Source organism: Labrus mixtus, chromosome 12 (assembly GCF_963584025.1).
Source record: "Labrus mixtus chromosome 12, fLabMix1.1, whole genome shotgun sequence".
Taxonomy (NCBI): domain Eukaryota; kingdom Metazoa; phylum Chordata; class Actinopteri; order Labriformes; family Labridae; genus Labrus; species Labrus mixtus.
In genome coordinates this window covers 21,081,420-21,105,199 of record NC_083623.1, presented here as the reverse complement: position 1 = coordinate 21,105,199, position 23,780 = coordinate 21,081,420, and the positions used below count along the sequence as shown (strand labels likewise).

General features: G+C 42.2%; 1 protein-coding gene across 2 annotated transcripts in view; it reads left to right on the top strand.

The window, feature by feature from the left end:
• ches1 (checkpoint suppressor 1) overlaps nucleotides 1-23,780 on the top strand; it is a 64,295-nt gene that overhangs the window by 2,378 nt on the left and 38,137 nt on the right. The window contains exon 2 of one of the 2 annotated variants that reach the window (XM_061052536.1): nucleotides 12,493-12,550. The exons of the other annotated variant lie outside the window; for it this stretch is intronic. The gene's annotated coding sequence lies outside the window, so the exon portion shown is untranslated. The remainder of the gene's footprint in view (nucleotides 1-12,492; nucleotides 12,551-23,780) is intronic. 2 annotated transcript variants of the gene reach the window in all.

Below are 23,780 nucleotides of genomic sequence, written 5' to 3'. Positions count from 1 at the left end.
TGTCTGATTATATTAGCCGGCCTTGAGCAGGACCGTGACCCACCGCTGTGCACTGGTCAGCGGAGGCCCATCAGCCATATGGCAGAGTGTCTAAAATGCACAGTCAGAAAAAAAAGTGTGCTGCAGAGGTACTTTTAGTTCTTAAAGGTGAACAAAACAAAAGAGCAACTTATCTGTGAAAGACTTCCTTGATTTCTGTCGGTATGAAGGGTTCCGGTTGTGTTAGCTCGGTGGAGGGAAGAGAAGAGAAGGAAGTGTTGACAGGACATCTTTGAAAATCAAAGTGTTAAGTTTATGGTTTTTGAATATATAATGGTGTACAGCAAGTTTTGGGGTGTCCTAAAGCTTAAATTCTATAAAGTGACAAAGTGATGAACTTCTATCTCAGCACCAAGCCCCGGAGCATCATGGTCCTGACACTTGCTAACTTCTTAATAAAGGTCAACTGGGTCTGATGGTCACCAGCTGAAAGGGGGCATATCGTAGCAGAGTTGGACATTCTTCCATCAATAAATTGATTCTCCCCTGTTGCTTGTACATATAATGGTAAAGGACAGTGGTCTAATTAAATGGCCAGCTGTGCATGTAAACTAGGGGTGGGAATCACCAATTGTGACCAATTGCGATTTTAAACATTTTGCGATATGCTGCGATATTCTGAGAATTGCGATACAATAAATTGCGATATATACATATATATATATAAACTGTCAGTCTACTCATCAGTCCATTTATTTCTATCCAATGGGAGTCAAGTCCACAGACTGACCAACGCTGTGATCAAAGTGAAACCCTGTGAAAGGCTGCATGCACCTCACAATCTGAACTGTTGGTATTTCAGTCTGATGGAACTTAACTGGACACAAACATTTAAGGACGTTCATTTTTAACAATGCAACTTACTCAAATTGAATTGTGCAACCCCCTCAGAAATTGAAAAATAAAAAAGCACATTTGCTATTAATATAATAAAATATCGATATTTGGCGGCCATTAATGTATATAATATCGCCATGCAAAATATTGTGATTCTATGCTGTATCAATTTTTTTCCCCCCACCTCTAATGTAAACATACTGAATGAGCTCTGAGGAAATAAGTGACATTGTGCTCAGAGGAGATTTCAGGATAAGGCACTATGACTAGAACAGGGTGTAACTTTAAAGCTATTACTTAACTGTTATTTGCACAAACGCTGATGGAAAGTGTCGTTGGAGTCCCTCCAAAAGGAGCAAGGCAAATGTGCACAACATTGTGTTATTCAACTTTTGGAAGGCGTTCCACTTGTTACACCATAAAACGTAGTTGATGCAGACTGCAGGGTAACTTCATGGACTTCAGAAACAGTTTGTAGCTGTGCCCCTTTCCGTTGTTAGGCTTTTATACCATTTCCAGACTCAATATGAGGATCAGTTTTATGAGGAATTTGCAGTCATTGGTTAAGTTCGTGTTCTGATTCATGCGTTAAAACATCTGCAGAGTATGAAGCGTGTTTTAAAACTGCAGTGGAAAGTGGAAACACAGGCAGCCTAAGTGGCCGAGATGGCTGAGAAGAATAATGCTCCTCTGTATCCCCCAGGTTATAATTGTCTTCAATAGGCCTCCTGCTGATTTGAAATGGACTCATTGTCCACAGTGCTGGGCACCTCTGCTCAATTAGCCTCTCTCTACTTAGTCGTGCTGAGCTATTGCTGGTTGCATCCTCACTCGGTGGCACACACCGGCACAAACCGAACAGAGTGAACGAGCACTGAAACACACAGGCATTAGAAAGACGTCAACGGGGGTAAAAATAGAGCTAATAAATGGAGGAAAAACTGTTTTATGTTTACAAGGGCTGATGTCATGTTTGGTTTAGATCCATAGCGGAGGAATCGTTGGGCAGCTGTGGCGAGTAGCCGCTCCGCTCGCTGCTGTTTTCCTTTGCTGCTTTTTGAAGGAGCAGAGTTCAAGGAGTTTGATTTTGTGTTTTTCTTTGTCTACGTGTTTGTGCTTGTGTGTTGTTTTCATCGGTGGAGGCATGCACACAGTGACGCTGCTGTGGTTGCCAAGCAACACAGGAACGTGGGTGGAAGGATTTCCTGTCCCTAGGAAGCTTTGTTTATAAGTGGAAGGGGGAGAGAGAGTGTGTGTATGTATATGAATGTGTGTAGACTTCAGTGTGCATTTCAGCAGTATGCTTGAGTGCTTGTGTGTTTTTAATGCACTCTTTGCCTAAAGTAAAAGTGCTACAGAAAAGTCACTTAAGACACACACTGCACACACACCGAAAAAGGGAAAAAAAAGCCTCTTTCTAGTCTGTTGAGTTGGATTTGTGTTGCATAACTCCTCCAGCCAGGTCTGTTTGCAGCGCTCTGTCTCCTCCTCTTCTCCCCAAACACTCTCCCTCATGTCACAGCCGCCATGCTCACGCCAGGCCGCCTCCCTGCTAATGATGTCATCACCATGCCTCATTTTTATGTCTCCTCTCACACATGAGATTGCAATTATGTGTTCTTGCCCTGCATGCGATTACCAAAAAACACACACACAGCATGCCTGTCCTGCAGGCGTTGGACCCTGTGATTACGTAATTTGACATTGAGTGAATGGGATGACGTCAGCTTTGCTCACTCTGACTCGCCTGTCTTTCTGGCTAGCTACAGTGATGTCATAAGTGGATGCAGCCATACACAGTTAATGTGTGTGTGTGATGTGTTTGTTGGCATGCATAATTGTGTGTGAAGACAAAAATGACCTCAGGAACCATCTGATTTATATAATGTGATTACTCCTCCCCCTCTTTTCCCCTTTTTTTATCCCTTAAAGTACAAAGACTTCACAGCTAATAGATACTTTATTGTTCTGTGTGTTTTCTTAGCAGCATGAGGCGTTTAAAGGTCACACATTATGAAAAATGCACTCTATCACAAATCCCCCAATTCTAAAAAGTCCATCCTGTCATGTTTTTTGCCTGCTCCACTTTTCAGAAAATGTGTGCTTAAACAGGCTGATTGGCGATGTTCCCTCCATGACATCACAAGGGGGAGTATAGCTAATCCTCAACATGGTTGACGGTCACACCATTAGGTGTTTGGTCTGCCCTCTGAGTCCTTTTTTCCACAGCATACAATAAGGCATGGTGCGAGAAAGCCAAAACCACATCCCTTACCAGAGAGGGGGGCGTGGTCAGACATAGCTCACTTTCATTTAAAGGTACAGACACAGAAACAGTCTGTTCTAAACAGGGCTGAAATAGAGGGGTTTAAAGGCATGCTCAAATACAGGATCAGAGTGGACTTTGAGCAAGAAATTTCAAAGACATGTTTTTAAGGACCTTTGAGACTTATTTAAACTGGTTGAAAAGGAGGATAACATGTGACCTTTAAAGGCGTTCATTTAACACATGTACTGCTGCAGCCTGTTGCTTTCCCCAGGAGAGCTACATCTATTTAACCGGTAACTCTATCGCCTTGTTGCCCTCCATCTGCGACTGTCTGACCTTTGTTGATTCTCAGTCTGAGATTCACCAAACTATCGCAGGCAGGCAGTAAATGAAAGGAGAGAAGAGAGCACGCCGGGTCGTCTCCACAGATACTGTACGTGCCAGTTCTTATTTTTACAAAAAGAAAAAACGCCGCGTCACGGAGAAAGAGAGGGAAGTGATTCGCTGGTTCTTCAGCTCCAGACAAAAATTTCTGTTTTTAGCTCTCTGTTTGAGAAGAAGAGTGCTCTATTTGTGTCTTGAGTTGAATAGGCCGCCTGTTGCTTTTGCGGTTGAAGCTCTGAACATCAGCCAGCGTTGGATGGGAGAACTGGGATTTTTTTTTTTTTTTTGCAGACCTGAACGCACACACATAAACGTACAAAAACACTTTTCTCTTTTTCGGTCCTCTCCTTCTTTCTCTCTCTAACCTCAAACCGCAACGAAATCACACAACACAGTGACTTTAAACTGAGCACAAACACACATGCACAAGATTTAAACACACACACAATCACACAGGCACATAATATGCAGATTTTCCTTCTAAACTGATTAACATTAGCTCCGCCCCTCTAAGACCAAACCACAAACGCTCTACTGTACATTCCTGTAACCAAACAACGGCTTAACACTCCACTGGACGATTTGACACCACTGCCTAAACACACTGCACGCTCAAACGCAGAAATAAACACAAAGACAGAAGTCACACAAACACGTTACACCGCAAATGAATCATAGATGCAGTCCCGATGATATCAGCGTTCAATTTAAGAAGTAACAGTTGGACAGTTTGCTGTATACACGACTAAAGTAGTAACACACATATGTACACACACACTCACACAAAACCATCAACACACACACTTACCCCCATCCCCCTAGGAGTCTTAGGGCCTTAGTCAGCGTCTGTGTGTCCATGCGTGGGCCTGTTCCCTGGCAGAGTGAGAGGAAAAAATACCTTCCCATATGATGTAAACACCAATGTCCCTGTGAGTGTGTGTGTGTGTGTGAGTGTGTGTGAGTGTGTGTGAGTGTGTGTGTGTGTGTGTGTGTGTGTGTGTGTGTGTGTGTGTATTTGACTGGCATTCCCTGAGATAGGATTCGCTCTCTGTGACAGCTTTCCAAATTATTCCACAACACTGTGCAGTTTCTTTTTAAAGATAAGTTTCGTTGCCATCTCTGCTTTGTTCCACTGCACACAGTGGAAAGAGCCGGAGCAGACAGAGCGGCGGACATGTGACATCACTGACTTAAGCAAGCAAGGGAGGTAAAAATCAAAAAACAGGGAGGGGGCTGCTGCTTTTAAGCAAATTTGTGTCAAATGTCTTTTATTGATTTTATGATGGTTTTGGAGCAAGCAGAACATTGTTTTGAGTTATGCCAAACAAGTGAACTCTATTATTTCTGCCTTTTGATAGAAAATACAATTATTGAGTCTTCAGGAGGCCCAGCTCTCTCTTGAATTAATACATGACTCACATTTCAGATATGTTGGTGTGTGAGAGAAAATGTCAAATTGACTTAACTTATGAAAGGTCTCCAAGCTACAATACAATGAAACCCAGATGTACAGAGGAAAACTAAAGATCTGTTGATGATTGAATAATGAAATATTTACAGCTACTATGATATATGAAAATAGACAGCAGTAGCAAACAATTTAGCAAAATCCGTATCAGGCGGGATGCAGCAGCCTCCGTATTCTGACTTCTATTTTTTATTATAAGTAAAAGTCCAAAAACAGTAGTTCCTACTTTTCCCACAAAACAACTCTACAGCATCTTTGCCTTTGACCATCTGTGTTAGGAACTCGGTCATTGTTTTTTTTTTTTAAAGTGTAGGACCATAGCTAATGCATACTTTTTGACAGAAATATTGTATATTTTTTTTTATTTCAAGACTATATCAGCAAATTCACTTAAACGTACAGTATGGAAATTCTGCCACCAGGGGGCTCTAAATCAAAACAACAACAAAAGATAACATCGAGGCTGGCGGGGAAGCATGGGAGTGATTCTCTCTGCTACTTCATCCCCCACCTCGATGAAAATGAACTCCGAGTTGACCGTAGTCAAGACAAACAGGCGAAACAGACCTGAGGAAGATATATCGACGATGTTTTCACCGACGATGTATCAAAGTGTATCACATAATTTTTTAAATCTCAGAAGCACATACAGCGAAAGTACGACAGCTGTCAGTAGCTGTTCCCGTTTCCTTTTGCAACGTTCTTTGATGAGAGCAGATATCTATTGGGAGTTGCTTCCATTTTAAAACACAAGTTGGTGTACAGTATTGTTAGTGTTTGGTGTTGGAGTACAGAATAGGGCTGTAAGGAACTTTTACACTTAAATTTTTCTTTTTTTTCTTAGATAATTGCATTGTTTAAAGTAAGTGCAATAACATAGGAAATGTTAATTCCTTACACAAATAGCAGAAAAAATAGTGCTGTGACTTTAAGTGTTAAAGAGACTCTGATAAATAAAAAATATAGATCCAAACTATATAGATGCACGAAACAAGTAAACTTGTTATCACTCAGGTTTTATAAATCTGGAGTTGTGTATTTATACCATGACAGACCTTGTTTACAGTAGCACAACATATCACTGTACGTATTGTATCATGACCTCTGTGTCACAGTTTAAAGCTTTTATCCAGATTCTTGCCAACACACAGCTCTATTCAAACACTGGCTTGCAGAGAGCCAGACAACAAGTTTCTCCCGCGACTTCTGGAAGTTAGTGACCCTTTTTTGATTTGGCAAATTTGGAATATTGCCAGTGAAAGCAACAGTCTGTACAGGCTGAAAATGAGAAGCTGCAAGCTAAATGTTGTAGAAGTTGTCTTTTCTTAATAGGAAAGAGACTGGAACATAGCAGATTATTTTAATGGAGTGTAGGGAATCAGATTTTTTACGATTGGATTGAGACAAATTCTGTTTACACAGACATCAGGATCCGTGTTTAATTGTTCATTTTTCATCAGTAAATCCAGTTTCTAGACCCGGCGCACCAGTTGATATTTGCAAATGATTGTAGTTTGCAATATTTGTGTTGAGGTATAAATCAGTTGTAGACTTTATTAACCATGTAGCTACGCAGACTGGCACATAGTATTTGTTTCTTGCAACGATTGTGAAGTGATAGAAAAGATGTACCTGGATCGTGTGCATGAATGTACTTAACAGGCAAACCCTGGGGCTTGCAAGGTGAAGTTGAGTTATGCTGCTTGAAAATTTGAGCCTGTTTATACCCTCTTGCTGTAGTAATGTGAGCTGTTTTGATGCAGACCTCTGCATTGGCACCTCTGCTGCACAGATGGACCGGCTCCAATCAAATAAATGAGAGGGCTGCATTTCACGCAGGGCTCAAGTCTGCCTGAACGCAGCCTAAGGCTAGCTGTACAGGTGCACTCTTACCGAAAAATTGGTGAAAACTGAGCTTCTACTGGAGCCAAAGTTTTCTCTTCAGCTCTCTGCTTATGTCATGTGCACAAACAGATATCGAATAGACAAAACCTATAAAGAGGTCACTACACAGATGGACTGTGCTCCCTGCAGACCTGATAAAACACACTTTTGTTGGTTATTTCACTGTCACTTTCCGGGTTCTGTATGCTGTTTGGTTATGTTGTCCGCAGTAATGCATGAGAGTCCAAGGATATGGCAAGACACAAGGGACAAAAGTAATGAAAAATAAAGATGAATCGGCTCCAGTTTTTTGACGACCCAGTTGAACTAAAGTTTGTTCAAAGTTAGAATGAGACCTGGTGTTGCATGAGTAAATACATGATTCTTCTGGTTTCAAACTACAACAGGACGTAAAGCAGCAATGTGCAACTTTTCACTTGATACTTGATTCATCCTGTTAGAAATGAAAATACAAAAAAAAAACATGCTTTCCTAATAATGTGCATGCTGTTACTACTTTAAACCTATGAACACCAAGCGTCGACACATTTGACCTAAAACACAAACCCTGGGCGCACACATTTACTTTGAATGCATCTATCATGACTACATTGAGACCTGGTCATTTAGGGGCACATAGGAGATCACGGTGGCAATTAAATGCACGGTAAGTTTGTTGCTTGGCAACTTTGTCACAATACCCCTGTGACCTTCCGACCCTGCCAAGTCTGGTGTTACTGCCCCCGTCTCACACTCCTGTGTGTGTGTGCGTAAGTGTGTGTTATCTGAGACGATGGTGCGACTGCCGCATAGCAACTGAGAACAGCTGTGATTTCACTGTGTGTGTGTGTGTGTGTGTGTGTGTGTGTGTGTGTGTGTGGGGCAGTTTTGTCTGTGTGCACGTGTCCGCGTGAAGCCGCCGCCGTCACTGCTCATCTATGCAAACACCCACAACAGCATAATATGGCACACTGTCAATTCCACAGCATGATAGACTCGTAGACTCAATCAGCCAAAATGCACCCCCCCCCCCCCCCCCCCACCACCACCACCACCCCCCTACGCACACACACACACACACACACGCTCACACACAAAGCCGAAAATAAAGAGCAGAGGGAGCGACGGAGCAGTCATTTCCCTGAGGATCCATTCATGTAAAATACTGTTATTCAAACCTCCCTCCCCCTTATTCAATAGTCTTATTCATCTCTCTCTTGACTGTAAAACCAAACACGCCTTGTCTTCTGCTTCCCACTAAGAGCCTTTGTGCCTGCATACACACCAGCGCGCGCTTGTGTGTGTGTGTGTGTGTGTGTGTGTGTGTGTGTGTTTTCTCCGCTCTTCTCCATAAGAGGAATGTCCTTGGCCTGTCCGACCTGTGTGCTCCCACTGAGCCCTCCGTCAAACACCTGGGGCGGGCTCTCCTGCGCCGCTCCGTCCAATCAGGAGATGCGGCAGCTAATGACATCAGTTAGCAGTGGATCTTTAGGACCAGCCCCTCGAGGTGATTCGTCTGAGAGAGAGAGTGCTCTTATTGTTATGATGATTAAGTGTTATATGAAGGGCTATCAGAGGAGAGCCCCTTAATGAAAGTGGAGCGCAGAGAGCAGGAGCAGCGGCGGCACACAGAGCTACAGAGGAATGCAAGGAAAACATTTCAGCTAGAAGGAGAACGACATTGGAGCAAAAGGGAGGAAAAAGAAGGAGAGTTTAAGGTGGGAGAAGAAGACAGAGATGCTGAGAGGAAGGGAGAGGAAGAGGGAGCGCAGGGCTGAATATTCAGCAGCTGTGTCCAGACTTGCTGACTCTGGGTGTTCATGCTCTGAATGTGGCATGAGAGGTAGACAGCGTGTGCAGGAAACCGCTGTAAAAGAGCAAAAAGGAGAAGAAGGAGAGAGAAAAAGAGAACAAGTGCGTGTGTGGGAAAATGCATCCAAATGTGCATGGTTCTGCTGACTCCTTTTTTGTTTTTGGTCTTACGTGTTTATCTGTGCAGAAATGCAAGTGTATGAGTTTGTGCGAGTGTGAATGCTGGAGTTTCCCTTGCCATTTGGTGAAAGAGTGGAACGCCCTGCCTCAGATTAAAATTCCATCTTCTCCTACGCTTTAGTAAATCATCAGGCCAGGATGTCCAACGCATTCTGTTGTTTTGTGAATAAGCTGTTGTCATTTTTCCTTCTTGTTGTATCAATTTCCCCTCACACACTCTTGTCATCCTACATTTCCCAGAATGCCCCCTTGACATCCCAGCTCCCCACTCTCTCCCCCCAACCTGAGAATGTGCCTCAACTTGTTGATTTTCAGCTGCTGGTGTACAGATGTCAGTACAGAGAGTGAACACAGCAATCCTTTTCCAGCCTAGAAACAGCCAGTTTCCCACTTTAAACTGATCAGGGTTTGTGCTTGCATTGCATTACGCTCTACCACGAAAGCTGTCACCGGAAATTCTGTGAAGTATGCCTTGCTCTGTGATGGATTTCTCCCTCTGTGAATGCATGTCCTTGCAGTCTGGAGGCTCTAGAAAGCAGCTCTCGTATATAAAGGCACTTTTTTTTGTTTTTTGTATTTGAGTCGCTTCCAGCACACCTAAAAATATATTTCATTTGTATGGGTTCCACTGGAGGGCTGCAGCGTCTGATTCGCTTTCACAGGCTTTTGCACCCGGACAAGAACATGATTATGGTGGAAACACAGGAGGACTTAGTTTTTATTTGCCTGTCTAGGTTCGTCTTCATGCTTTGGTTCAGTTTTTCCTCGGGAGAAGTGACTGATTTGAACTTTTCACTTTCTCACTATGGCCTGTTTCATGAAAAAAATGGACCTGCAGTAATGTTTAATGTGGTCGTTACATCTGTTCTTTTTTTCCAGTTATGTGTTTCAGAACTTGCTTCAGTGCCCCTTTAAGTGAATAATGAAGAAAGTATTCATGTAAAACCTGATTAAACCCAAAATGGAATTAAATAAGCAGGCAAAAAGCCCAGTTTGTAATTTAGAATTATTTCTGATCAGGCCATTAGTCAAATTCTGTATCGCAAATTGTATCCACCTCTGAACCAGTGAGTAGATTTGTATACTGAAGATGCCTTCTTTTTGTTTTTGCACATAATGAAAAAGATATTGTGTGTAAACACAATGAATGAAATATATTTAAATCTCTTTATTTAATTTTCTTCTGCTACATTTTCTTGCACCATCCGATATATATATATATATATAAGTACAAAACAGGCAAGGCTCTCCAGTTGTTTTTTAAAATATCCTTGGACACACGTTCCTCGCCTTGTTTGACATCTATTAAGCCTTTAACCCCCTGGATTTATTGCTCCTACTCAAAATCACGAAACAACATGTCCCACATGATGCGGTCCCATGCATGTTCGTAACACAGGGCTTATATCAATCAATCGATTTATCCATATTTATTTGAACAGCAACAAATCACAGAGAAAGCCATCTCAGGACACTTTACGCATCGAGGAGGTCAAGACCTTTCTCTCTGTAGTATTATTTTCTGAAAGCCAACTAAATCCAAATGCAAACACTTAGCAACAACTGGCAGAACTCAAAGGGCTTCAGGCGTCTACAGTGACCTGTTGGGTTCAGAGTGAGATTGATAAAAGATGTTGTTCGTGAGCTATTCATGAATGCAAAGCTGCTTGTTTATTTTAAGCTTTTCTAATTTTGTTACCTCATGATTGGCATGACAAAAGATTTAATCCGCTAAAATTCAGTTTAGTCCTGCTTCATTGACCTTGTTCACTAGCAGCCATTTTCCGGTGACGTCACGCTCAGGGTGTGATGTTTGAACAGAGTCTAGTGAAGTCTTAATGAAAATGGCTAAATGAACAAGAAAACGTACTTTTGTACAAGCACTTTCTTCAAATAGATCAACGAATGTGCTGATACATATGCTGAGTCCTTAAGAGCATAAAGAAACTTGATTTAAGCTTATATCCATAATGCTGAAGTCAAGACCACCAGCGACTGTTAACACCGTATTTTTGGCAAGCTAACATCAAGTAAAAATAACAAACATCGATGTTTGAGTGACTGAAGTATAGTCAGCTAATACAATAATCAATTAGCTGGCTCACTGCACAGCCCTATATGGTAACGAGAAAGTCAAAGTGGGGCTTGATGGTAGAGCTACACAGCTAACGTTACATTGTTGGCTTAAAATACATCCATTAAGTTTAATCTCAGATGAATGTGATCAAGATGAGTGTCAAGATAAGTAGCATTACAACACACCTGTTCCGTATGTTAGCTTCGAAGTGGCTGAATTCTAACTTTTTGCTATCGTTAGCTAAAGGATTATAAAATGGGTTTTTTAATGTGAAATGTGGTTCAATGTCTCACTGGATTTAAGAGAGCAAAGTTTCTTATCAATTGTGTACAACCTGGAACACACCTGTAGACATGAAGACAATTTTTAGGGCTTCCTACCTTGAGCATTACGTCAGAAAAACATGGCCGCTATCTGAATATGGTCTATAGTACTGAGGTACCTATCAGATGTTTTAGTATCTGATAGTTCATGGCTCTAATTCCCCTTGATTGTATTTCCTTGTCTCAGCAATACCTGAGGTAGCACACACACCACCATGTAGCCCCTTTTGTTGCCAACGCCTTCTTAGGTAAACATGATCATGTCTTTGAGTGGGCATGGTGTGTAGGGTGAATGTTGGAGTGGGCGTGCCTTTGAGTTAGTCCGTAGCCAACAGATGGACCCTTCTCAGTTTATCCAACAAGCACTACTATCGCTGGCATTCATTTGGCACCGAGCAGATGGAAACTTCAGACTTTGCTGCGGAGTCAGTGTCAGGCAGGAATGAGAAAAGAAGCTGTAAGATGAACTCTTGAGTACACAACAAGAGGTTTGAAGTAACCTCTTCAAGCTAAAAGGATATTCAAGTGTTGCATTGAAGCTCAAGCAAGGTTATGCTGTAGTTATGGGCTGAAGACGTCGGGGCAGATAAAGTATCAGTTGCCCTTGACTTTCCCCTAGACATCTCAAGCCTAACAAGGAAGCCCTTACCACATATTTAGTGCTGGCAGAGGCGATGCCAGCCCCTCCTCCCCCTCCTCCCCCACACATCACCCCTGGCTAAAGGAATGTGGCGGAAAAACGAGGGACTCGAGATAGAAGATCAGAGGCCTTAATACGAACCACATTGTGTGTTGTTCCCCATCTCCTGTGTTCGCCGCATCAGGAGTGAAACGGCCTTTGATTAATATCTACAAGGAGATTTGAGACTTATAAAGAGCGGCAATTTAGCCAGGTATGTTATCTTAAGCCTGGTAATTTGGGAATTCAATTCACTCGTAGGGGGAGTCGGGGGAGCCTGTAGTGTTTATCAGGCCGACCAGCATCCGGCCTGTTCCACTGAAATAGAGAGTTTCAGAGCTATCTAATCAATGACTGACCGCATCTTAAGACCGGGGTTATCTCTTATCCCCGTTCTTTTTCTACATTATCCTCTGCTTTCTACTGCACTTATGTATGTGAGTGTGAGTGTACTGTAACCATGGATCAGGTCCTGTCTTTCCCCTGAGTTACACATCTAATCACGGCACCATCATCCCTCAACCCTAATTCTGTTGGCAGGGCCTGTCAAACAGCATACGCCGAAAGACGGGGTGACTTTGAAATGCTGCTAATGACCGTAGGATATAACTACCCTCTCTCTTTTACTCCCCCTCACTCTTTCTTTCTTGTCCACTCCTGTCATTTGCACTCGCGGTCATCTTTTTCCTTGTTAGCTGCTATTCTCTGCATCCGCTCAATGCGAGGCCGACGGAGTTTTCGGGGCTTGGATGAATCCAACCAGTTGTGGAGAGGCTGGTAAGCAAAGTCGTTTAAGACGAGCCGCTATCCAAATGTTATTTAACTTTTATTTAAACCGGGCAGCCCCACAGATTACAAATCTCCTCCATCAAGGGAGGCCGGCCAAGACGCAGCATCCAGACAAACATTAAAGCCTCAGACAGAGGGAAAAACACACAAAAGCGAAAACAAAAATCAAGAGACGAGGTTCTGCTTTATAAGCACTCCAATAAGCAACACTTCAGCGTCAAACCAGCAGGCTGCTTGCCAAACCTATTTAAATCTCGCCTCAACAAAGCAAAGACAGCTCCTTATTGAGTCTGCCACAAGAACCTTCATTAACCACAGAAACTCACCAAGAGAGCCTTCAGCTTAAAATCCCTTTGCCGCCACTTCCATGAAGAGGGAGCCGAGCACATGAAGGCACTTCTGCCTCGTTCAGCTCTGACCTCAGGGACAGTTAACAAAAACAAATCCTGGGACTGCAAACAGTCTTTTTCCACCTACTTATTTTTAGAAATGTAAGAAAACAGAGAATTAGTCGACCCAGATTGGACTTACATACTAAGTTGAGTGGTGGACGGGGTGGCTGTCAGCTGGAGCACAGAAGGTGACACTGATGAGAGACAAAGGTTCAGTCAGTTATACAGCTCAGTGCTACAGCGGCTATGACGAGAATGAGGTGATGCATGTGGTTATGAAACGACTTAATCAAGTGCTGGCATGGTAATAGGAGATAGCAGCAATCATTCTGCCTCGGCAAAGGGGAAAATTGTTTTAGTCTGCTTGTTCCTTAAGCGAAAGCTTTTCCTGCTTTCCACGCTGCCATTTTTCCCTTTCAGTTTCAACAGCGACAAAATCAAATTTGAAAGTCGCTTGAGATAGGTAATACATCACAGTGAGCCTCCTGCAGAGGTTTATTTTTGTCCAACTTTATCTTTCACTGTTCATTTAAGTGGGATGCACATCATCTTCTAGTGAACTCCCATGTCAACATTTAAAGAACTCAGGGAATCAAATCAAAATTGTCCTGGTGCACAGTAAGTCTGAGACTCGTACTGAGGATTTTGAAGTGCGCTGACCCTCTGTGACCCTGGCTTCAGTAGTGCTGGGTAAGGTCAGGGTGGTGAACTGCAAATTACAGTAGCTGTTTTGGAGTTTCTTAAACCCAGGTTAACTAGACTAAAGACGCTGATGTCTTACGTCTAAAATATTTATTGAAACTTGATCAAGATGAATTTACATGTCGGATAAGAACAATTCAATTCTGAAGATTTTCCTTTCATGCTAAGTTATTTATTTTAAACCCCTTTAACACATGAGCTCCAGAAATGTTACAGTAGATTTCAGAACAATCAGGCCCTGATATTTTCTGTGAATTTACTTTCACAGATGAACCTCATAGTTGGAGATTATCTTTCAGACACTCTTTTAAAACTGGAAATAATCTGTTACATTTAGGTGAGAGGGCGGCTGGGTTGTTAGGCTTGGGGGGAGTCGAATGTTTTTATGTTACTATCACAACGTCATGTATGAGTATGTTTCCTCAACACAAATTCAACAGTGGAAAACGATGCACTAACAACTGAGGTGAGCTGTAAAGAGTATCGTGCAGCAAAACTCGGCTCAACATGAATGACATCATCACCGCGCCTACTCGCTCGGGTGAATGTTTTTCACGATTATCATCTGCGTTCACACATCGGCTCATCAGGACTTGACACAGAAATTATACTAGGGGCTGGCTGGAAAAAGTCCAGATAAAGTCAGGTGGCCATAGTCAGTCGTTTGCATTAACACACATGTGAAAGGGGCTCAACAGTCTGCTGTATGTGTAAAAGTTCATCTTAAACATAATGTTTGGCTGATCATTTTGCCAACAGCTCACAGTATAGTTATCTGCACCTCTCAAACCTTGGTTCTCTTAAATCTATAGTTTCCATCACTAAGCAACCCTACCCCCAATGACCTTGAGACGAGATGTGTCTTGACCATTTTCATCAACAGTTTTCAGTTTCTAGCTCTGTCAGGAGTCGACAGATGGTACAAAACATCAGAAAGACGAGGCTTAGCAAAGAGTGGATACAGGGCCAGAGAGCTCTAGTGTTTTCTTGAAATCCTAATCAGTAACAAGGACAGCCTTATCTAAAAAAAAACTTTGGTGTTTTTCCTGAACCGTCATCTTCAAAGTGAGGAGTGAAGCTCTGTTTCCAAAGAAACCAAGGTCAGAGAGGTGTAGAACACTACGGTCGCATGTTGAACGGAGCCACATACAGAATACTGCTGATGAAAATGGTCAGCCACACATCCTGGCTCAAGGTCATTGGAGATAGGGTTGCCTAGTGATGGAAACTTTACCCGTTGCACATTCTTAATGTTGATGTCTGAGCATGAGAGGAAAATCTTCATGCAGAGAATCATTTGCTGTTTAACATCAGAATTCTCCTTGATGGAGCTTCAATAAATATTTAAGTGTAAGACATCAGTGTCTCCCGAGCATCCCTCTTCCAATGATGAGTTAACCTGAGGACTCAACAATGCAGAATATGTAACCACAATGTTTCATTTGCATTTCTTCACAACCCCTCCCCCCCCCCCCCTTCAGTGCTGTCACACTGCCATATAAAGGCAAAACTGTTGTACATGTCAATGTCAGAAATGTCAAAGAAGACTGCTGCCATCCTCGTGGCTCTTCGAGGCACAGTGGTGCTTTGAGCTAATTGCTAATGACAGCATGCTAACATGCGCAGCAATGTCAAACACACTACGTTCACCATGTTTAGTTTAGCATACCAAAAAGCTTATTTTGAAACATCCATACTAGTGTGATTTCTCATATCATTTATATTCTTTTTGGCCCGTTTGTGAGTTTATAAACAGCCAGAATTGTGTTTTGTCAGCATCCAGAACACGTTTCAGTTGACATAAGGTATCTTGTGTGGTGTTAAAAACAGCTTGTAGGAGTGGGAGGGAGGAGTGAAGGATGTAAGCAGAGTTGTATCATCAGCAGAAGCGTTGTAAGTATCGTCAGCAAAGGCAGGCCGGAGAGGACTCTATAGGCTCTTGACAAACTGCTGCCTCACTCCTTTGTCCTTCACTTTTCACTCTTTTTTTTTTTTTCAAATTCCTCTTTCTCTTCTTATAAGATCACATTCTTCTTTTGCTACAGACGTCTTTCTCTGCCAAAGGTGGCGTAATAGACTCTACGATCTTGATATGCCTCTCCATCAAGCATGTGGCTGTGCCCTATCACCAAGTTTGAGCTTATTTGCGTATTGATTCCAATCTTCCATTTCAGCCAAATTTGCAAAAGGCTCCAAGAGCAGAGCTAGCTCCATGAGCCAGAGAGGGCGGACCTTTGGAACCGGACGGGCTCTTCCAGTGGTTGTTGCCATGGTTTTTTGTTGTCGGGACAAACTGTCGGCCAGTGGCTGAGAGCCTGAGCTGCTGTTTGTTAAAGATAAGTGGAAAAGCCAGAGGGGGGAAGAGAAAAAGAGAGACAGACAGACACAGAGAGGAGGGCCCGATTATTTTTTTTTCTTGTTTTTTTTTTGACTGCAGGACATCCAGCTAAAAAACACTCACCACCTCAAAGCTTCATGCACCCCTCTCTCCCCTCAATGTGGGGTTCCCGATAGATCGCGCTTCCCTCTTTAAAGAGTTCACCCAGCTTTTTTCCTAAGGTTTTTCTGACCCACACCCCTCCCTGCCCACTATCAAAGCCCTGTTGGCTGTTCACTGGACGCTTTGATATTGTATAGTGTTCCTGGCAGTCTCCCCCTCGCTCTCTCTCTCTCTCTCTCTCTCTCTCCCTCTTTCTGTCTGTCTCACTCCTTTCCCACAATATTGTAAAAGAGCACAGAGCGCCAGCAGGGACCTGCTCACTGTCAGAGAGAAAAGACAGGAGAGCCTTAGAGGGAGAGAGGGAGGAGAGAAGAGGAGGGAAAGGGGGTAAGAGTAAGTGAGGGTGTGCTGTATATTATTTAACTCTTACTGTTGGCATCAGTGGTTCATTTCATCTGTTATTATATCAGAAGCATTTCAAATCACTTCAGTTTATTTAGTTTCAGCTCTCAACATTTGTTTTTGTTTCTTTTGTCCATCTTGTGAAGAAGCCATGGTCCCAATGTAAAACATATTCATTATAAGTCAATTTAATTTTTCAACATGTAGACTCCATCTACATACATGAAAATAACTCTGTAAGTTTGTTATTTCACTGATGAGACCGTCCTGAAGGACTATTTTACATTTCGGGGAAAGTGGACCTCATTTCAAGAGTTAAATCGATCTAAATATTACATTTCTGTCAAGTATGGAGCTCAAACTGGGAGGTGATCTTAGCATTAAAACCTGAAGAAAGGGAAAAGGGATAGCCTGGCTGTCTCTTGGAGTCAAACGTCATAAACCACCCACTTCAGGGATGTGATTCTTGCACGAGACTTTACAGAATTTATCCACGACTGTGTTTCCCACAAATAGACTTATTATAGCTGGGTATACGTCACCAAGGTACATCTAAGTGTTTTCCACTAGCATTACTTCAATATTATTTGTATCTGTGTAGGATCACCATCAGAGATTGGCAAACTAGCAGATGAAATGCTCTCGATGCCTCATGCTCCTGTACATGTCGCAAGCAGTGTCTGCATGCTCTGCAAACTATCCGATGTTACGCTTATGCTAAGCTAACCTAATTGCATACTGGCTCCAGTCCGGCACTGAACATATAATTATCAAATTGTTTGACTTTTTCCTCCTAAAATCAAGCTGCAGACAAAAACCTTAAACACTTTAAGAGAGTTCTGTGTCTTTATAACAAATGATCCTGAGAGTAGTACATTAACGGCCAAAGGGTTTTGTTTGGACCTTTTAGCTTAATTTCTTTGATTTTAACCCACAAACAAATGGTGTTTAATGCCAGGGGGAAATGAGAAGCATGGGATTGACACTTTTGCTACATAGATGTCTGTGCTGATAAAAACTAAAGCAGGGATAAACAAACCAATCCATAATATAACTTTTGGCCTCTGAGCTAATTAAATTCTGGGTAACTTAGCACTGTGGGGGTCAAAAACTGAAACCAGCCTTATAAAAGATCGTTTTCGCTAACACACAGCGCCTGTTGAATGCCACGCCATGAGAAAACCTTTTACTTGACCTGAACGGAATGACTGACAAAAGATTGGACCGACTCTATGAGCAAACAAACGAGCAAGTAACAGAGTGAGCGTGCATGGACGTGCGATTGCACACGGCCCCCTCGGTGTGTCATGATCATTACCGTAAAGTCTGGAGCCCTGGGCCCGGGCTGTTTTTAAGCTTGACCTGACGGTTGCAGTCAATCCACCACAAATACACACACACTCACTATCCCTTTATTCCACTAAAGGACCTGCAGGCTGCACACACACACACACACACACACACACACACATACAAGTCACCTTCAAGTGTCCACAGTTACAACCTCAGTTTGCCTTTGTGTGTGTGTGTGTGTGTGTGTGTGTGTGATTTGTGATTCTGATTGTTGGGCATCCTCAGAGAGCGAGTCTGAGCGTGACTTCATGATCACCGGCTGCTGATGAATCATACCAAACTTACTCTGTGTTTGCCTGATGCAAATGTCTGTTTGCTTTGTCGGTTAGCCTATTTTGAACGGATGGAGGCTGTGTATGTCGTGTGTGTGATGTTTTGAATTATTCACTGGCAATATTTGATTTCCCTTGCACACATTACTCCTCATGTCTTTTCTGAGTATTCTGCTTCTCACAAAGCAAGTGTGTGTACTGCTTTTTTTTTTCTTTTAGTAACAATACTGTTCTTCTTAGAGCATAAGTAGGCAGTGGCTGCATTGATGTGTTTTGTGCTCTCATTTTTCACAGTGAAAGTTCTGGGTCTCAGCTCTCTAAATACACTGTGTATTATGTGCTTATTATCTGCTTAGTTGGTTTGCCGATAGAGAGTGAGTGGGTGATGTTTAATCCTGCAGCAGGACACGCTGTGAACTTAAATGTATAAAGTTAAAGATGCAAAAACCGGCTCTGACCTAATTTACAATCTACAACCAAAACATCACTTGAACTACAAACATGGTAGCCATTTCCCCCCTCAGAAAATATAAATTACCACAGAGATGTCACTAACCTGTAACTAATCCATCAGACACCCAACCTTGATGGATAGATTCATTGGACTGTGATTTTTTTTTTTTTGCAAATACAGACACAGAAATTTCAATGCTAATTATTCCAGAGCCAAATGTGACATTGCAGACAGTTTGTTTTGTCACATCAACTCCAGATTTTTTAAATTTACAACAGCATAAAACAGAGGAGGGTTACAAATCCTCCCACTTCAGAGACTGAAACTAAAGCCATGGTGCCAGGGATAATAATGTTGGCAGACAACTTTGGTCCAGACTGAAATCCTGCAGAGGTTGTGATCAATATTGAGGACTCATTTTAAACAATCGATCATGCGTTATCAGAGAATGAATTTTAAGAACTTTGGTCATCTTTTGATTGTTTGATTAGAATTCCACCACGACACAGCATTCATATTTTAATGGCATTTTTCAACATGTAATGGATAAAGGCTTATGGATAGTATGCATGGTGCCCAGAGGATAAATCCAGACTTTTGTGTCCCCTGTATTTCCTCCTGCAGGTCAAAGTTCATACTCTGTTCATCCCTATCCTTCTTCCTGCATCTCCCTCTGTTCCACTCAGCCTCCCAGTTTCAGCAGGTGGCTGTTCATCTTTGAGTTTCTTGCCACTGTAACTTTGCCTAATGTTGCTTTGTGCTCATGATGGATTCATGTTGGTTCTTTGTAGATAACATAACAATGAGTAAGGTCCTTTACCTGCTCTTTTTTTAAAACATTTGTTATGAATTGGTGATATCATATAACATTTGATTGATTGTAAGTTGTTACGTATCAAGTGAAAGTTTTCACAAAATTTTGTAGATGACATTGAATAAAATTTGACCTGGCATTCATGGAAAGAATAAGAAAAACAGTTCTTATTAGAAGTTGTCAGATCTCAAATCTGTTTAAATCTGAAAACCCTCAAAAAATTTTGTGAATATTTTTTTCAACAAGACTTTTACAAAAATGTTCCACTGTCTGCTTTTCAAGTAAAAACAAGTCCAGTGTTCCTCTGCTGAATCGCAGTCCCCTGCAGAGACTAAATCAAATCTCGGAGGGAAAGGCAAAAAAGCCTGTGTGTGTTTCTGTGTCTGTCTGTGTGTGTAAGTGATTGTAGGAGTCGCCAGGCAGCCAAGAGCAGCAGCCGGGACCGAGGGGTCAGGAGCAGTCCTCTGGGACACCCTGACCCCTGACCTCTATCCCATAACTCTTTGCTGCTGTGGCTGACATAAAAGGAAGACACAGTCAGACCTTATAGGATGTGATTGGTCCTGCTCTGCTTCCTCAATGCCCTCTGGATTGCTGATATTTGCCGTCAGGGAAAAGCAGGAAATGCAGAAACTGGGGGGGGGGGACGATTTCATGGGCTGAAAATGGAGAACATCACAAGGCTTCCTTCAGCCAGTGTTGACATATATGTAGCAGAAGTTATTATTTTCCAGTCTCTGAGAGAGTTTCCATTTTCCTCTTCTCCCTGTTGATCTTCCTTTCCCCCCCTTCCACCCATCCAGCATATGTGGAGCAGGGATAAAGGTCGTCCTTTTGTCATCAAAACTCCAGATTAGTTTTGCCTCGGTGCATCTGACTCTCTGCTTTATCACTGTGGCCAGAGGAACCACAAGGTTCAGCTCGCCCTTCTGCAAAGTAATAACTCCTACCAGCTTCTATTCCATTCTTTGCCACTATCTCCTGCATTACTATTACTACTCCTTTCTGGGGTTGGGGGGGGGGATTATTTTCAAGGCACTGACTTTATTGGGCTGTATAGTGAAGACTGACAGGGAAGCGCGCAGCAGGAGGATGTGACATGCAACGTGTGTCATGAGCTGCGATCAAACTGACAAAGTTGTAATAGTCGCTTCAGTCCGCCGAGGCCCAGCGCAGAGCATAAATGCGCTGCTGACAGCATGTCATAAGCCTATCATGGTTTTATTTTAATATTTCTGCACTGATGTGGTTTTGGGGGGTTCTGTTACTTGATGACTTGGGGATTTCTCTGGAAGTCAGCGTTGGCTAATATTGCAGCAGACTCCATTACAAGGCACAGAAATGAGGTGCATTATTGAAATGTTTCCTCTGGCTTCGGCACGGAAAGTGTCTGAGAGTCAGACAGAAAAAGCCGCCAACAGGGAACATAGATCTACTGAGGATTACGTAAATGTGGCATGTGATTTAGACAAGTATCAGCGCGAGCATGAATGCAGCGTTAGATGATTACGCTGTCAATTAAGGCAAATGAATTAGCTTCCAGTCTTTCTAGTCTCAGAGGAGTTTGTTAGCCTTCTCCCTTCCATGTAAACACGTGTGGCCTCTTCTTCCACACAGTTATCTCTCACACATTTAGCTTTTCTCCGATCTATCTTTTAAACAGAGCCTTCCTGTCAGTTCATTAAATTTGTGATGGTTGGTTTCTGAAGAAGTATCTCCTACATACTTATAATCAGTGTTTGGATCATGGCATTGTGTTATTGCACTCTCGTTGTTTTTGCAGACTCCAACAAAGTGAATTGATCAATTGATTTGAAAAACGCTTGTTGTAGTGTTGCACCATTGTTAGCTGAGGCTCGATACGGCTGGGACCAAGCAGCACATTGACAGGGGACTATCAATATTTGTTATGCACATTGTCACAAGTTGAGCTCTTTACAGATAAAGCTCAGACCAGTGACGGTTTGTTAGTGGTTTGTTAAGGTTTGTTAAGGAGAGAAGAAAGTCGACTTCTGTTTGACATACATGATTCAGAAATGTTAGATAATAATCCATTTATCTTCATTTTCTCTGTAAAATAATAATTTGACAACACTGCAAACTACATCACAAAGTGTTCATCCTCTGATTGGTTGTTAACTTAAGCTGATTGGCTAAAATCAATTAAAGGAATTGTTAGGCTTTTCAGGAAATGTACTTAATTATTTATTTTGCGGAGGGTTTGATGGTCAGATCCATACCAGTCGAATGTCTGTATGCTAAAATTTAAGCTTGAGCACAAAAAAAACCCTCACTTAATACCATTTATTACATTACATTTAATCCGTACAAAAGCCAAAGTGTTAATTTGACAAATGTTTAACTCATAGGGTTTTTTTTACAAGATGATTTCATGGTCAGGTACTTGACACCTCAGGTTTTGTCCTCACTTAGCCTAACTAGCTGCTGTAGGAAGCTCCATACAGTACAACATTTCCTGATTATGATGGGACTGTTATGCCGCTGTCACTCTGTAAATTTTCATGATGCAGTAACGGTTGGGCAAAGTCCTTCTGACACTTTCTATCGTTCCATTGAAAGTAGTAACAGGTGTAACAGATGGCGCTTACTGACTGCCATTTGAAGACAGAATACTGACGTCCCCGTGACGCTTCACAAGCAATGTACAGCGCACATTTGCAGAATGGTTGGGGATATGCTGCATTCATGTGCTGCTCGGGTGGTCCAAGTTTGGAAGTCGTTCTTCTGACTTTAGTGTGTTTAAGTGATTTCAGTTCGGAAAGTCAGAATGTTTTAACAACAGCAAAAAACAGCGTTGATGCTTTGAAGAAGATCAGTGAAATGTCACTGTTAAAAGTTATATTTGAGCAAAAAGTTGATGTGCAATACGTGAATTCATAAAAAATTTGGTAAGATTAACAAAACATATTTTGAATCGTGATGACGATTCTGACGTTAAGATCGGGAAGTCCGGCACCTCATTCTTTTCCGAGTTTCCGACTTGTTGTTCCGACTTGAGCAGGTGTTCATGTGCATTTTACAAATCGGAAACTTGTTTTTCCGATGTGTCCGACACCACATGAATGCAGCAAAAGTAATTCCACCCCTGATCCGCCATCGGGGGAAGTGAAAGAGTTGTAATGGCGAGGACAGCACTGTGTGCGTGCGTGTGTGCGTGTGTGCGCATGCCTTAGTGTGTGTATATGTGGAGCTGTGTGCTCACATGCCGTGCCACTTTGTGTTCCGCAACACCAAAATGCATTGTGAATTAAAACACTGGGACACAAATATTAGCCCGTTACAGATGCAGTCATGAGGTGTAGTGATCACAGAACATCCTTATCTGTAGGGGCTAGAGGCGTAACAGAGGCCAAACAATGTCACTGTAAATATTAGAGCGAGCCCTGCAGAACAGTGCTGTGTGTGTGCATGTTTAAGTATGTATGTGAGGCTTATACTGTCTGTTTAAACTGCGGTGTCTATATTACGCCTATGGAGGGTTCGTTGCACGACGGGACAGATTCTCAGTGAAAAGAGGGATGATGTCTTCATCTCGCTCTTAGCAATAAAGTGACGGCTGGTATTTCCAAAAATGGGAACATACTGAAACTTTTGAGTGAACGAAATGTGATAAGAAATCAATCTCAATAAAAAACGGAGCAAACTCAAATTTGCTGAGTCCATGCACTTTGGTAGACGGCTCTGTAACAAAGGAGTCGGTGGACCATTAGTGAGACATTATCTCCTCAAATTGATAGAATTGTTTGAACAAAGTACAATAATACTTTTAATAATTAATATGGAAAAAAAAGAGGGAAATGCTCCCATTGAGATGTTAAAACCTAAAAACCTGGCATGATTTTCTTACATTTTTAAGCCACTTATCATTTAAGCTTTCCATTATTTGAGACGACTGTTTCACTTTGAGGGAAGCCTGAATGTTCAGCTCAGTCGCTACAGTGATTTCAGCCTTTGTTACCTGTCTGAGCGTTATGGAACCTGTATTCATGGCAGCATAATAATAGAAACAATCTGACTAAAGTGTACCACCAACCTCTCAGCATTCAAGTGTGCTGTTTAAACTGGAGAAAGACATTTATTCTAATTGAACGTTGTCTTTAAAGTCCATGTTATCACAGTGCAGAGTGCACACAGAAGCAGTGTGGTACCAGGGTCACAGCAGGTACAGAGACACACCGTGCAGATTACA